This window comes from Pelobates fuscus, chromosome 3 (genome assembly GCF_036172605.1).
Source record: "Pelobates fuscus isolate aPelFus1 chromosome 3, aPelFus1.pri, whole genome shotgun sequence".
NCBI lineage: Eukaryota > Metazoa > Chordata > Amphibia > Anura > Pelobatidae > Pelobates > Pelobates fuscus.
The window spans coordinates 42,053,672-42,071,035 of NC_086319.1; the positions used below are offsets into that span (position 1 = coordinate 42,053,672).

A 17,364-nucleotide genomic window follows, 5' to 3' on the forward strand; every position below is an offset into this window, starting at 1 on the left:
CCACAGAGACAGGAGGGGGAGGGGGAGTATGCCGGGTATAGCGGTTGCGTACGTAAGGCTTCAACAAAGAGGTGTGAAAAACATTGGGTATACGCAGATTCTTAGGCAGACCCAAGGCATAAGAAACGGGATTAACCTTATGTATAATGCGATAAGGACCAATGAAGCGGGGAGCCAATTTCATAGAAGGCACCCGGAGGCGAATATTCCGTGTGGAAAGCAAAACCCTGTCCCCCACAACATAGGAAGGAGCCGCTCTGCGATGCTTGTCAGCCTGAGCCTTCTGGCGGGCAGCAGAGTCCACCAAAGAACGCTGAACCTGTTCCCAAGTATTACGCAAACCAGCCAAATGCTCATCCAGAACTGGCATGCCCTGTGAGGAGAATGCAGCCGGAAGAACAACGGGATGCTGGCCATAGACAACGTAAAAAGGGCTCTTGCCGGAAGAATCATGAGTGGCATTATTCCGAGCAAATTCAGCCCAAGGAAGCAGGTCAGACCAATTGTCCTGATGGTGAGACACAAAACAACGGAGGTACTGCTCAAGAGACTGGTTGGCACGTTCAGCAGCTCCATTAGACTGGGGATGGTAAGCGGAAGAAAATGAGAGGGAAATACCCATCTCCGAACAAAAGGCTTTCCAGAACCTGGAAACAAATTGGCTACCCCTATCGGATACAATAGATAAGGGAATACCATGTAATCGAAACACTTCTCTAGCGAAGATAAGAGCCAATTCCTTGGAAGTGGGCAACTTGCGAAGGGACACAAAGTGAGCCATTTTGGAAAACCGATCTACTATCATTAGGATGACTGTGTTACCATTCGAAGGGGGTAATTCAACAATAAAATCCATTGATAGATTAGACCAAGGTCTCTCGGGAACGGGCAACGGATGCAACAGCCCACAAGGAACTCTACGAGAAGTTTTCATACATGCACAAGTAGTACAAGCACTTATATAGTCAGTAACATCCTTACGTAAGGTATCCCACCAGAAATACCGAGAAACGGCTGACACTGTTTTGGAAATACCAGGATGTCCAGCAGTCTTAGTATCGTGATAAAGTGACAGAATATCCCGTCTCTCGGGAATGTCAACGAACAATTTATCATTAGGCCTCTCGCTGGGTGCCATGCCTTGTTTCGCTTGTATGGCCTGCAAGAGGGACGAGGAAATAGACAATATAGTAGTTGCTATTATCCTGTCTGGGGGAATGACAGGAGTGACATCAATCTCCTGTTTGTCAATAGTCTCGAATTGTCTGGACAGAGCGTCCGCTTTGGTGTTCCGGTCACCTGGCCTATAGGTGATTATATAATTAAAATGAGACAAGAACAGTGACCACCTAGCCTGCCTTGAAGACAATCTTTTAGCTTCGCTAAGGTAGGATAGGTTCTTATGATCTGTAAATATGAGAATAGGATCCTTAGTTCCTTCTAGCAAATGTCTCCATTCTTTGAGTGCTAAAATGATAGCAAGGAGTTCGCGATTACCCACATCATAATTCCTCTCTGCCTTGGACATTTGTTTAGAAAAGAAGCCACAAGGATGCAATGGCTTGTCAGGAGACTCTCTTTGGGATAAGACAGCACCTACCCCTATATCGGAAGCATCAACCTCAAGTATATATGGCAATGAGGGGACAGGATGCTGTAAAATAGGGGCAGAGGCGAACGTAGTTTTAAGAAAGTCAAAAGCCTGAAGTGCCTCAGTAGACCAGACACGTGTATTGCCATCCTTTTTAGTCATACGAGTAATAGGCGCTACTATAGACGAAAAACCTTTGATAAAACGTCTATAATAATTAGAGAAACCCAGAAAACGCTGGATGGCCTTCAGACCTTGCGGCAGAGGCCATTCTATGACTGCAGCGAGCTTCTGGGGATCCATCCGAAAACCCTCGGCGGAAATCAAATACCCTAGAAACTGGACCTCGGACTGGTCGAATAGACATTTTTCTAATTTGCAATAAAGACCATTAGCAAGAAGGGTCTTCAGAACTGTTGTAACATGTCTGTGATGAGCGTGAATGTCAGTAGAATATATTAAAATGTCATCCAAGTACACAATAACAAATGAGTGAATAAAGTCCCTTAAGACATCATTAATAAATTCTTGGAACACTGCTGGGGCATTGCAAAGCCCAAATGGCATGACGGTATACTCATAATGACCTGACCGAGTGTTAAAGGCTGTCTTCCATTCGTGGTCCTTTTTAATACGTATCAAATTGTATGCTCCTCTAAGATCTAATTTGGTGAATACCGTAGCATGTTTGAGCCTGTCAAACAATTCTGTTATTAGAGGTATAGGGTAAGCATTTTTGATGGTGATCTTGTTAAGACCTCTATAATCAATGCAAGGTCTTAAATCACCTTCTTTCTTTGATACAAAGAAGAACCCCGCTCCAGCCGGAGAAGAGGATCTTCTAATAAATCCCTTGTCTAATGACTCTTTAATGTACTCCTCCATGACACGGTTTTCTTGAACCGATAGGGGGTACACCCTGCCCTTAGGAGGTATAGTACCAGGCAACAAATCAATAGCACAATCGTAGGGTCTGTGAGGCGGTAATTTGTCAGCCTCTCTTTTATCAAAGACAGTCTTTAAAGTTAAATACTGAGAGGGTATTGTCGTAGATAAAGGAGGAACAGTAGGAACGTTAATAGAATTCACAGGCGTGACTTCAATAGTACATGACTCATGGCAGGCTTCACTCCATGATTTTATCTGCCCTGTCTCCCAGTCAAAAATGGGATTGTGGGCACGTAACCATGGATACCCTAACACCAACTGTGAAGAGGGAGAGGTGATGACCTGGAACCGAATGGTTTCATAGTGTAGAACCCCTGTGTACATGTGTAGCGGTGTAGTCTCGTGAGTAACAACAGGAGATATCAATGGTCTACCATCTATGGCCTCAACGGCCAAGGGTATCTCCTTCTCTCTGATGGGAATATTGTTTCTCTTTACAAAACCAGAGTCTATAAAGTTCTCGGCTGCCCCAGAATCAACCAGGGCGTCTATGTTTTCAACTATACAACTCTCTCCCATATGTAAAGAAACAGGGAGAAGCAGTCGGTTAGGAGGCAATGTAGGAGACTTAGAAATCACACCCAAGGCCAGTCCCCTATAAGGTCTTAGGTGTGAGAGTTTTCCGGGAGCAGAGGACACTCCTTTACCATATGGTCTCTCTTACCACAATATAGGCAGAGTCCCTCCCTTCTCCTATGTAATTTCTCAGTATCTGAGAGTTTGGCAACCCCTAATTGCATAGGTTCCTCTTCAGATACTTTAACACTCTCCGGTATATTAACTCTGGGTTGAATAGGTGTAACAAAACGTCTATTCCTGTTCTTAGTATAGAGCCTGTCACGAATCCTATTATCTATATCGATGAGGTAGTCAATAAGGTCCTCTAAGGCAATAGGAAGCTCCTTAGCTGCTACCTCATCCAATATAGAGTCTGATAAACCTTCCATGAAGGCCGTAGTTAACCCATTATTGGTCCAATCGACCTGTGAGGCAAGGGTACGAAACTGTATAGCGTAATCAGCCACAGACCTAGAACCCTGTTTAACCCTCATTAATGCTCTAGCGGCATTCTTAGACCTTTTCATAGTATCAAAAGTTCTGCGAAAAGCTGTTAGGAAACTGTGAAAGTTATGCACCATAGGTCCATTAGCCTCCCAAATAGGGTTTGCCCATTCAAGTGCTTTGTCGGTAAGTTGGTGCATAAAGAACCCAACTTTAGACCTCTCTGTGGGAAATGAACATGGATACATTTCAAAATGAAACTCTATTTGGTTAATGAACCCTCTGCATGTCTTAGAATCCCCTCCATACCTAGGAGGAGGCGTTAAATGTGCTGTAGCGTTAGGCATAGTCGATACTTCAGGAAGCAGGGGTGCAGGAGGGTTAGGTGCGGTTGCTGGAATGGTTCTAGCTAAGAGCGTCTGGAGAGCCTGAGCTATTTGATCCATACGGTGATCCTGCTCTACAAATCTAGCCTCATGGGTCGCCATCTGTTGTGCTAAATCTGCGGGGTCCATGGCCCTATCGTAATGTAACGAGTATATACCCCTACACGCAGGATCCAGCCTAACAGAAGACAGTACAGAGGAGAGATACGTCTACCGGACCTTAGAGTGGCCGGACTCGACGTAATAGGATAAGACAGAGTCAGGAACGATCCGAGGTCAAGGGCACAAAGAGACAGCGTAAACGAAAACTAGCTGGGGACTGGTACACAGGAATCAGCAAGCCGGCAAACAGTACAGAATAGGATAAAGCGAAAACGAAGTCAGAATACAAAGCCAAGGTCAAATACGGAGAAACACAACTGAACACAACAAGCACTAAAGGGAACTGTAGCAGAAACCACGATAGGGCAAGGAACTAAGGGAAAAGGGTAAGTATAAATAGCCTTCAAACTAATGTGATTGGCTCCTGTCACTTCCACTCCCCCAACAGGTAAGTGTATGGGGTGATTGGCATGACAGGAGCCAATGGGAGCCTTTTTGCAATTTAGGCTCCCACTGTCTCTTTAAGAGCGCGCCCGAGATTCGCGGCGCGCTCTTAGCTGCAGGCGGGACACGTGACCGCTTCTCGCGGTCACTGCCCGCCTTCCTGTCTGAACAGTCGGATGAGCCGCGCGCGGCTCGTGCAGCCGCAGGACCGCGCGCGGCTTGAAGAGAGGACCGCGTCCGGCCCCCGGATAAGGTAAGTACCGCTACAATCTGTAAGTAGGCGCTTTGCGGTTGTTTTTGCAGTGATATTGGCCACTGGGTATGCCTCTGGCCAGCCTGAGAACATGTCCACTATTACTAGTGCATATTCATGGGGCCCACTCTTGGGCATTTGGATGTGGTCAATTTGAATTCGCTGGAAGGGGTACATGGGCTTTGCCAGGTGTTTCGCAGGTACTTTAACTGGTCTTCCTGGATTGCATTTTGCACAAATGACACAGGCCTTGCAGAAGCTATTGATCAATGTTGTGATTCCAGGTGCTTCATAATACTTCTGTATGAGGGCGGCCATCAATTCTTTTGACAGGTGTGCAGGCCCATGTGCCCATTGGACAACTGCTGGATACAAATTTCTGGGAAGACAAAATTTGAAGTTGTTGTAATATTTGTTGTAAAATTCGCAAATCAGTAGGAAGAGTTTGCAGGGCAAAAATAGGGACTTCTTCTTCTTGTCCGGACACTTCTTCATCCACTTCCTGCAAATCCCTGGCCGCTAACTTAGCAGCCTGATCAGCCAAATGGTTGCCCTTTGCTTCATCTGTATCCAATTTCCCATGGGCCTTTACTTTCAAAACGGCCACTTCTTTGGGGAGTAGGAGGGCATCCATTAGCTCCTTGATTGCAGTGCTGTGTTTGACTGGTGTACCGGCGGTGGTAAGAAATCCTCTAGTCTTCCAAATTAGGCCGAAGTCATGTGCCACGCCTAGAGCATATCTTGAATCTGTATAGATGTTGGCACGTTTTCCTTCGGAAATTTTGCAGGCTGAAGTCAGAGCCTGTAGTTCAGCTTCTTGTGCAGACATTGCTGGTGGTAAGGATGACGATTTAATAACTTCATCTGTTGTGGTTACGGCATATCCTGTGTGATATGTTCCACCTTCATCGGCATATCTCGATCCGTCCACAAACAGGGTAAAATCCGGATCTGGTAATGGGTTCTCATGCACAGTTGGTAAGTGCACTGTTTCCATTTTCATCTGTTCAAAACAGTCATGAGGTGTTTCTGGGTCATAATCATTCTTTATGACCAGATCTTGGAATTCCTTTTCCAGGAAATGGCGTGGCCATGCTTCTAGAAGGTCAGTTGTTGGGTATTTGACAATACCATTTTCCTGTAGTTGTTCTTCGTTCATGGTGGCCCATAGTTTTGCCATGGGCCCAAGGTCATTCCATGACTTTGTCTTCAACTTGGTAACAGGAATATGTGGGATAGCGGTATCCCAATGGCGGTAGAGGTAGTTAAGTTGTTGAGGTAGTTGGACCAAGACCATGCTATTACCTTCAGAGTCACAATAAAAGTCTTGTGCAGTGAGCTTTACATCGGTCCAGTGGTAAAGCTCATCTTCATAGCAAGGTTCGGGAGTAATATTTGGCTTGTACCACATGGTACAGAAGGCGTAATCCGGGCCTTCACAAAGAGGTGTCTCATCTTCATGAAATGACAGATGTGGATGCATGACTTTCTTGATACATCCACAGAGCAGGTAGATGTAGGTTTCATCTGTGATAAATCCATAATAGATACCCCCCTCAGGGAGTGGAAGAAGAGTGGACGGATTAAGCACTTGACACCTTTGGATGGAAATGTTGTCAGGCAAAAGAAGATGACACTGTAGGCGCAGGTGTCTGGCTGGAGACACGTGCTTGAGCTGGACTTGGTTGACGATGGCAGAGATGTCATGAGGGGCCAAAACAATCAGAGGGTGGCCAAGGACCAGGTCTGAGGTCCTTTCAATGAGTTCTCTTGCAGCAAAAACAGCCCTGAGACAGGAAGGAGTCCCTCTGGCCACAATGTCCAATTGACATGAGAAATATCCAATAGGTCTCTGGCGACCTCTTAAGTCATTAGTTTGGGTGAGTACTCCTGTTGCGTGGCCTTGTCTTTCAGAGACAAACAATTTGAAGGGTTTGGAGTAGTCAGGTAGGCCCAAGGCAGGAGCAGAAGCAATGGCCCGTTTTAAAGCGTCGAAATTGGCCAGGGCTTCATTGGTCAGACAGAACGGGTCAGACTTAAGAGCATCATAGAGAGGTTGCATAAGCAGAGAGGCTTCAGGGATCCATGCTCTGCAGTAGGAAATGAGGCCTAGGAAGGCATGAAGAGACTTTGAAGTCCTTGGAGGTGGAATGTCCAAAACAGCTCTCACCCGGTCCCGAGTAAGATGTCTGGTACCTTGAGATAGGCAATGTCCAAGGAAGATCACTGAAGATTGACAGAATTGTAGCTTGATGAGTGAAGCTTTGCATCCTTGTTCTGCCAAATAGCAAAGGAGACTAAGTGAACACCTTTCAGTAGTGGGTACATCATCTCCACATAGCAATAGATCATCCACATACTGAAGCAGGACAACTTCTGGGTGCTCAGCTTGCCATGGGTCAAGGATGGTGCCCATGGCCTTAGCAAATTGACTTGGAGAATTTTGTGCCCCTTGGGGCATGACAGTCCAGGTATACTGTTGCATTTCATGAGTGAAAGCAAACAGGTATTGACAGGACGGGTCCAGTGGGACACTGAAAAAGGCATTGGCCAGGTCAATAACTGTAAAGAATTTTGCAGATGGTGGGACTCCAGAGAGCAGAGTATGAGGATTTGGTACAAGAGGGGTGTCCAGGACGGTAGCTTCATTAACAGCACGGAGGTCCTGGACCATCCTGTACTTCTCTGGTTCACCCTTTGGAGTTTTCTTTTTCACAGGAAATAACGGGGTATTGCATTCAGATTTACATTTTACCAGGGCACCTTTCTCCAAGAGTGCCTTGATGTGGACAGAAATTGCAGCGGACTGTGCTGGTTTTAATGGATATTGTGGTTTTCTTGGTAACTTAGCTCCTGGAATAAGCTTCACCACCACAGGGGGAACATTTAGGTGACCTATGTCCTCTGGGCCTGAGGACCATAACTTAGCGGGCACCTGTGTTTTTAATTCCTCGGGGAAATTGGACCTTAATTCTGCTGCCTCCTCACGGGGCTTTTCTAAATGCAGCATCAGAGGCAAAGAGCATAGGGCTGAAGTGTCTGATACAGACAGAGGTGTGAACATTTCTACCTGCCCATCCGGGGTAAAAGTGATGGATGCTTGCAGACGTGAGAGGACATCAGCACCTAACAGGTTAATGGGGCATGTGGAGGATACTACAAAGCGAGCGAGCAGGCTGGAACCAACTCGCAGCGGAGTTGTTAAAGGGCTACGTCTTGGCTGGCCATCCACTCCAACACAAGAGACATCAATACTGGACAGGAAGGATGGGTCTGGCAGGTCTTGTTCTCGCAGAACACTACGGGCTGCACCTGTGTCAACTAGAAATGTGGTGGGGTGGCCTTCAATGGGTAAAGTCACTGTGGCAAGTGGCCCCCCTTTGTCCCCTGTAGACACTGCCATGACAGGGGTCACAGACACAGGCTTGCCAATTTCCTAGTCATCTGGTTCTTCAATAATTGGAATCTTTTTCTCGGTCTTGGGGCCTGGGGCAGGCTTAGAGAACTTTCTGGGTGCCCCGGGTTCCTTTTTAGGTTCCGGACAATCACTTCTGTAGTGTCCCTGAGCCCCACAATTAAAACAAGTTACATCCTCTAACCTGGCACCCCTGGTGCCAGAGGTGATGGGGGTAGCGCGGGCCACCATGAGTGGAGCTGGATTGGGTCTTCTTGGGGTCTGAACAGATTCCAGACCTCTAGCAACTAAAAGCAGGGTATCCAAGGGAACAACCTTGTATTCAGGACGTGCAGCAATGATTCCTTTGCGTATAGAGTCTTTAACACCTTGGACAAACGCACCTGACAGCATTTGTGAATGAATCTTATCTGTAAGATCAAACCCCAAATCTGTGAACATTTGATACAGTCTTGCATGAAACCTTTCCACTGATTCTCCTTTATCTTGAATAACATCAGTAAGGCCAGCAGCCTGATCTGCAAGTTTGTCCTTAGCCCATTCTCTTAATTGGGTGCAAAAAGTTACTCCAGAGGGGTAATCAACATCACTGCTGAGCAGATCTGTACTGAGGTGTCGGGCCATGCTTGGCCAATATGCATCCCCTGCTTTGATAGCACAAATGCTCAGTAAATCACGCCATGCGGCGGAATAAGTCTTTTGAATTTGAACTATCCCTCGGTAAAAGGGCATAGGCTGCTTTTCTGGGTCAGGGAGTGATTTCATTAGAGCACTAGCTTGAGTGGGATTAAAAGCAACATATTTAGGAGGGGCCTGTTCTCCCCGACCCTTGTGGCCAAAGGGGTCATCGATAGAACGATGAGTTGGGGCTCCCGCGGCAAGTTCCGATGAGACATGGGACACCCTGTCCATCTCGTCATCATCGAATTCTATGATATTGGCTCTTTTACGCGGTGCAGGGCCCGCATGAGGTGAAAGGGTCGGTGGTTGGGAACGAGCCCCGGAGGCAGGGGTGGCTAGCGAGTCATAACCTGGGGATAGGTAGTCACCGGGGATTACCGGCATCAGGGCCGAACTGGGGGCCGCCATATTGGTGGCCGGAAAAGGTGTTACATTAGGGTTAAGGGAAGGAGTGGCGGCCATGTTAGATGTGGGCACATCCGGAGCAACCTGTGCCGGACTGGGCATAACCGGAACTTGGGGAGTGGCTTGTGGAAGGGGTAGTGGATATCCGGGATAGGGCAGGGCCATGGGATAAGGGAAGGGGTAGGGCCAGGCTGGGGAGGGAAAGGAGGTGGGGTATTGGGCTGGGGCGGAGATGGGAGGGGACGGAGAGGGATTGGTAGGGGTGGGTGTAGAGGGAGGAGCCGGGGTGAGGGTGGACGAGGTGGTTGGCTGGGCGGATGCAGAGGGGAGGGGATCATTAATGGAGAGGGATTGTAGGGAAGGGATGGCAGATGAAATGGTAGGGGAAGGTATAGCAGGTAGCGTAGGGATGGATGAGGATGATGGGAATGTCAAAGATGGGGAAGGGGAAAAGAAAGATCCATCAGAATTCAGGACCGGGCAGACAGGGGAGGTAATGGGATGGGTGTTAGGAGGATTGGGAGTGGGGAACATAGTCGGCTGGCTATCACTTATGGCTGACTGAACCTTGGGGATAGACATTCCCTGGGCGCCGGTTTTGGGCGCTGGCTGAGGGTAGACCCCAGCAACACAATTATTATGATACACAAACAATTTCACACCTTTGTGATTTATCTCTTCCTCAACCCAACCTTCTAGCTGAATAGCCTTCGCTACTCTATACCATGCTTCAGCAGTCTTTAATAAACCATTATCTGTAAGCTTGCCTTTCTTTTCTGTCAGTAACCTACGCCAACTTTCTGGTTGCAATCTTCCACATGTCGGTACAGCAATTTTACATACTTTTGCAATCTTTTCAACACCTTTAACCATTTCCTCACCCTCTCTGTCTTCGACTAAATCACATGCTAACCAGCCCTTACTGGGCTTGTTTAAATCCTGTCCCATAATCCCTTTACCCCTATACCAGCGTCCTAGATATAGGGAGAGAGAAGGAAAACTGAACAAGAACATCTACAATGCTCGACTGCCACCCGAGAATCGTGGGATTTTCTCAGGTGCGTCTTCCCAAAACGTAGACTAGTCACTGAATCCGCCTACCCGGGGTGGTAGACACGGATTGGAGCGAGGTGAGAAGTGTGTGACCAATCACTTCTCTTTCAAGAGAAATGGGAGTGGACAGTATAATAATATAGGAAGTTTAGAAAAGATGAAAGGTAAGGAAAAATCCTTAGAGACAGACACAGGAGTTCATGAGACTCCTAATAAAACAGACAAGACAACAATACAATTGAAATACAGTGCATGCATTACAGTTCAAATAAAATCAGCAATAATCCCTTTCCTTCTACATGTGCTTACTCCAAAGTCACCTTTCTCAACCTCGTAGTGTCCCCGCTCGGAGAACGACTTTCATAAGTCTCACTACCAGCGGCCAAGGATAACAGCTAACACCGGTCCGAAATCCTTTCCAGCCTCCCTCTACTCTGCAGTCCACAAGAATGTGGCCACGTCTATCCTCACTCCCGTAGTGCCCCTATAAATCCCACTTTATAAGTCTCACTACTACGTGATGCGAAAAACAAGCAATACCTGCCTGAATTCCCCCAGGAAACAAAGTCCCCTGCCACAAGGCTAGGTCTCCTATCACAATTAAATAATCGGTGGGCCCTCAGCTCAACTAGAGCCGAAGGGTCCGGGTCAGGACGTCCCCAACTCAACTAGAGCTGGATGGTCCGGGTCAGGACGTCCCCAACTCAACCAGAGCTGGATAGTCCGAACGCGCACAGTGAAGCTAGCTAGGCTATCAAAGTGACACAAAACGGGATCACAGGGAAACTGTGATTCTACACAGATCCCACAGTTCCACAAACTTCTTTTTCCTTACAGCCACAGCCACGAGGCTCCTAAAAGAAGTAAACAGGCAAAGAAGACCCCCCAGGAACACATCCACGGGTCAACCCCTCTTTTTCCTTACAACCACAGCACCGTGGTTCCTAAAAGAGGTAAAACAGGCAACAGAAGACCCCCCAGGAACACATCCACGGGTCAACCCCCCTTTATCCCAAAAGAGGTAAAATACAAACAGACAGACACACTGAAGACCCAGGCAAGTCCCCTCAGGTCCACCCCCCCTTTATCTCAAAATGGGGAAACAGGCAAACAATTCAAACACACCCAGGCAACAGATAGACTAAAATGCAGGTAAACAAGTGAGTAACGAGACACCGGGCAAGATATTACCTGTCTTTGATGTCCTCCCGGGAAGCAGTCACAGACACGTGGACGGGTCAATCAAAGGGGCTGGAACGTACCGGTGGCTCTGCAGAAGTCTCTACCGTGTATCTGGAGGTGATCAGTCTCCCTTCCTTCCCCCTGGATTCCTCCGTCCACCCTTGTCTTCCTTAGGACGGCTCACCGGCCAGACATAGCCCGGTGCCCCACGTTGGGCGCCAAGTTGTTATGGTACTTTTTGAGAGTAAACCAAAATGTTCAGAGTCTATCTGTTCCTGTCCAAATCAATAAAATTAAATTGCGTATATACGCTGAAGTAATTAAGTCTGACACACGAGGTTCAGGTTAAAATAACTTCGAGAAAGTTTATTGGCAAGTGCAGTAAAAGCGGGCGCGCAGGCCCTTTTAAGAGGCATTTTGCGTCATCATTGATTATTAGAATATCAGCAAATAAACATCATCAATTGGATTAATTGTTAAGTGACGGAGTTAGTGTCTTACCTATTGGTTAGTAAAATTAAGAAGTTAGTCCCGTGCCCACCCATCAGAGGTGGGATTATTCTGGACACGGGCGGGGGACAAGGGGGTCCTAAGCGTCATTTTACACGGTCAGTGATATCAGGCTTTATGTCCAGGTGCAAGGTCTCTTATGAATAGAACATTTCATTACTACTGTGTTCTGTGGCCTTCAAACTATACTATCTTACAAGCTCTTAAGGAGTAGCCAGCAAGTCTTAAGGAGTAGCCAGCACCTCCTGGTACTTGTCCTTGAAGGAAACACGGTCTTTGTCTACTGTATTAATTGGGTTGAGAAGTTCAGTCATGTAATGTAGTTTTAAAATGAACAAGTTAAGTCATGAGGACAAAATGGAGGATTGAAGAAGTCAGGTTAGGAGGACAGAATGGAGGACGAAGTCACAGTATAAAGTTAAAATGGAGTTAGTACAATAATTCAATACAAGTACAATAAAGATTTTTAATAATTCCACATCATGTATCATGATGGGATTTCTCTGTAACAGCAGTTGGTGTGCTAGAGGCTGTGATGGAACATGTACTGAATTACATACATTCCAAATCTAGAATTCAAGAAGGCACTTGATGTTTAACATAAATCCCATCAGAGACAAAGGTATTTGTACCTCATACATAGATGGAATACATGGAATAATTTATAGGTCTCTGTGGCAAAGGAGGAATTAAAATGAGCTAAAGACTATTGACCAGAATTGAAAACGCAATCATTATTTTAATGGTGATGCAATTAAATATGACGGATAAACAATATGGGGAACATATATGCAGTTACTGCAAAATTTATTGGCGCTTTATAAATAATAATAACAAAAACATGTTAATGTTAAGAGAAATACATTGTCTCAGTATTGTGCTGGGGTAGGCAGTATGTAGGGTAACGCTGATGGGTAGTACATGAAAAGTGTTGTCCTGTAGTATGTAGTATGTCTTCTGCAGGAAGGCAAAGGAAGTTCCTTTGGGATCCTTTCCTAAACGACTGATTGTCCCCATAGCACTGGAATTCTACCTGCTACAGGATGGAACTTTGTTCCAACAGGAATACATGGTGATTCTGGGAAATCTATCTACATAAGACATTCAGATTTCCTCATTTTCTGGAATCAATGGAGTTGATTTATCAAATCAGGAGTTGATGATAATAAAGGCATTGGAATTTTTAAATAAAAAATAAATAAAAAGCTAGCTATTTCAGCTCACTTGTTAAAGTCTGAAATGTCCTATGCGCCTGATAATTCAGCACAATTTCTAGATTAGTGAATAATTTAATTATTTTATTGATTCAGAAGGCAATTGAAAATTGTATCCAGTTTCTACAGAACGTCATTGCATGAATTCCAGTCTTATTACAGCAAACCATCTGCTGTGGTCAGTAACAGGTAGGAGTACTCACTAAAATGAGAATTCAAACTGAATTTTCAATTCAAGGCCAGAGTAGCCAAGCGGAAAGCATTGCTGACTTAAGAGAATTTTTCCATTTTGGCAATGTTGACCTTAAATTTGAAATCCACTTTGAATTCACCTTGAATTCTCATTTTAGATGATGTGGATACTTGAGAGCTGAATAGAAAAAAAAGCGTAGGACAAAACTGCTGTGTTGAAAAAAGAAATCACAATTTTTAGATGATTTAGTGATTTTACCAACTATGCTATTTAATCCTAAAATGTATCCCCATGTCACCATAACAGCATATAGTTAACAGACCCCCAGACCCTCACAGTGTTTTCAGTTTGCCAGAGAAACTGAAGCTACTGCTAAAATAACATAAAAATTGTTTTTTAAAAAAGTTTTAAAAAGCTGTAGTTAAAAGTAACACAGAATGTGCAGGGTTAACTCATCCATCATTGCCTTATCATTGACTGACTAAATCAGGTCTAGCCTTAGGATACAATGAGACTGGGAAGGTACATAAGATAATAAATATAGTTACTGCACATCAAAATGTGTTGCATTCCAAATGCACGGCTTTAAAAAAAATACAGAAAAATACATATAAAAATAGCAGTAATCCATACAAGGTTATTCTCTAAAGTTAGAATTCAAAGTGAATTTCAAATCTAAGGTCAAATTAGCCAAACCTGAAAAATCCTCTAAGTCAGCTATGCATTAAGTTTGACTAGTTTGGCCTTACATTTGAAATTAACTTAGAAGTCACTGTGAATTCTCACTTCCGCAAATAACCCTGACAATGTTTTACTGCTTTCAATAAACATTTCAGCAAACAAGATTTAGACAAAAAAAAAAAAACATATGATTTTATTCTTAAACTTTTTGGAAGATTAGTATAGGTATGTTAATCTTACAAAGTTAGAGATAGTCTTGGTCTTACATTACCATGCTACATAGCACTAATCCCTATATATAGCTAATTATCAGATATCTCACTTTCCCCAACTACTTGCATTCATGGGTGTATTCACTTAGCTGGGAACCCTGAAGAATTGAATGATGTTGCAAATGATATCATACTTTACAAAAACACTCTGAGCTATTTTATACAGCTAGGCAATTTTGATCTAAAATGTGCAATTCCATTATTTAATTTATATTTAGAGACTATACCACTCAGTTAAATAACCATCACTATTTTAAAATATTACACCCCAAAGAGGGGATGCCATAATGACACTAATCTTTAATGAAGGTGCTATTGATGATAAAAATCAATTTCAACATCTAGCTGTGGAGTGGACATTTTATTAATACTTGTTATATACACTTCGTGACACATTTTATTTAGCGGAAAACGCAACATAATCTAAACATTTTGCAGAAATGTGTGTCTTGTTTTACTACTTAAGGGGCTGGTTGCAATGCTATGCTTGCAACAAAAAGATAAATAAGGATAAAGTTTGCAATGTGCATTTTATCACTGTAGTACATAGTTACATATACTAATGTTGACCCTCCAGTCCACATATTGTGAAAAATACATGTATCAGATCTACACAAAGACATCAGCCTATATATATAGCAATTTAAAATCACACCAATACATACAGTACAATTTTGCAAACACAAGGCTATATTCAGAATGATTATGCATTATGTTAATAATAAGGACCAGTATTATACAGACAGTGGTATTCATTAGGACTCTAGGACAAAATCATTTTTCATTACAAATTGCATTCAAGTGCTCATAAATGTTTAAACTGGGGATGCTTTGTCAGATGTATGGTCTACAGGAGAATGCCCATGCATGTATTTCTATCACAATGTAGACTATACAGTATCTCCATCAGTGCTGTAGCCTATTAAACAGCAACTCTGTCTTTTAATTAATTTCGGTGCCCTAATCTCCATCTGGTCCAGCAGGAGGTCATCCCAGCCCAGCACTAATTCTCTTAGTGATACATTAACTGTCTCCCATGATGTACACTACACCTGCAATCAGGTAACCTCTGGCCATGCCCAGCTCTGTACAAAGCACATCGACTGCAGATAACACGAGAGACAAGATAGTAACCTCTCAGCTGTTCTATAATATCAGCTGGCTGGCAAAGCATCATGTGAGTTGGAGTTCAACAACAGCTGGTGGGGTCTACACATTCTGACCACTCTTGGCATGAACCTGCACAACAATCTCACAAAACCTAATAACAGAACAATTACACCAACAGACTATGTTTCAGTTTTCCATTTTCTATCTGTTAATGTTATTAGACTTTTTTTTTGTTAATATCAAAACATCATTTAACAATAGAACACAGCTCACAAATCAGATTATGGAGCAAATAAGCAAAAAGCCTGACAGAGTGTAACCAAACTGGTTGTTCTAGTGCTGATGAGATTGACCTACCTGTCTGCAAGTTGGCAGCTGCAGTGTCTGTATAGGTCCAAGGTGCTGAAATAAATCTTATCTCTGGAACATAGTTTAACCTTAATTTGCTGTAACATCCACCTATGAACTGTAAAAAAAAAAAAAAAAAGCTTCTGAAATTTTGGATAATCAAAGGAAAATAGCAGTTTTGTGTCCAGAGAACAATAACTATGAAATCAGGTTCAGTTTTTCGATTGATGAAGATGAGACAGAGCTCTGTAGGTTTGAAAACAGATCTGATGTTGCAATGATAGAATCTTTCCAGCCCAGAATGAGCTCCCACACGTGGGATTCACAACATCTCCAGTAAAAAAAAAAAAAAAGGTCTTATGCAGCAATCTCCTTTTTTATTACCTTATTCGACAAGTGATGTGTTCTGTTCAATCAGTTAGGCGTTGTTTTCCTTCCTATCTCTGGGGAGAAGATAATTAAAGGAAATAGAGTTTCTCTCCACCTGCAGCAGATAATGTTGTAATCCCAGCTCTGTGAGTTAAGAAGGATGGATGGACTCCTCAGCTGATTGTCTGTGGAGCAGCAAGGTGTGGAACATCCCAATAAGGGGAGAAATATTCTGTTAGAACTAATGGAACTGACTTGAAGCCCGGTCTGCTGGTTTTCAGTCTGAGCCTGCAGTACCCTCACTGATTAGAAAGTACAGTCATGCTATTGGTCTCTTTAGCTGGTCTACCTTTGCCTTTGAATGACTCTTACTGCCAGAATTTCAGAAAGCTCATTGAAAACCCCAGAAAAGATTGTGGGTGGATCTGCATGACTATGAGTGTTGAGGACTGCGGACAGGTCCAGCACCTATAAAGAGGGAGGTGGGATGGCATTCCAAAATCAATTCTAAATAGAATTCCTGTAATGATTTGGTCATGGGGAGGGTGAAAAACCAAGTCATACCTCACAGGCATGCAGTTTGACTTGTCTGACACTGCAACATTACATGAGGCAGTGTTAAATTGGACTCTTTCTTCTGAATTCTTGCTAAGTAAAATCTGGAAAAAAAAAAAATTTAGTTTTGTGGATATGTTTTTTTTTTGCTGAGCTCTAGTGTGCAAACAAAGTCTTTGGTCCCAATTTTAAGACCATGCCCCTCTCCGCCCCTCTTTGTGTGAAAGCTTAATTTGCTGTGTGCAAATCATAAACCAAATACTATATTCCAGCAATGTTTGGAGACATAAAGTGTACTTGAATGGTTTTTCTAAACCATGTACTATGTCTCCCTCTACTGGTCATTAGAGAATTCAGTGTAGAAGTTTTAAATGTATCCTTGATAGATTTTCAGGGTTATTTACTAAAGTAAGAATTAAAAGTGAATTTCAAATTTAAGGTAAAAAATCCAGACTGGAAAAATGATCTATCCCAGGTATGCTTTAAATTCGGTTTACTTTGAATTCCCACCTCAGTAAATATCTGCTGAAAAGAGCAGTCATTGCCTTATAAAAGGGAACAAAATACCAGACAATTTATATCTGTCTACCTGAAATCATCAGAAATTGTAAGCTCATTCGAACAGGGTCGTATTCACCTTCAAATATTCC

The 17,364-nt window shown here is 43.8% G+C and overlaps 1 protein-coding gene across 2 annotated transcripts in view; it reads right to left on the reverse strand.

Moving 5' to 3' along the window:
• Nucleotides 1-16,830, reverse strand: part of TAFA2 (TAFA chemokine like family member 2) — a 282,041-nt gene extending 265,211 nt beyond the window's left edge. Inside the window, exons 1-2 of one of the 2 annotated variants that reach the window (XM_063445118.1) lie at nucleotides 16,175-16,830; nucleotides 15,800-15,908 (exon numbers count right to left, since the gene is read on the reverse strand). The gene's annotated coding sequence lies outside the window, so the exon portion shown is untranslated. Of the gene's footprint in view, nucleotides 1-15,799 lie in introns of both variants that reach the window. The other variant, XM_063445117.1, reaches the window with a different exon arrangement.
• Between the last annotated feature and the right edge of the window lie 534 nt (nucleotides 16,831-17,364).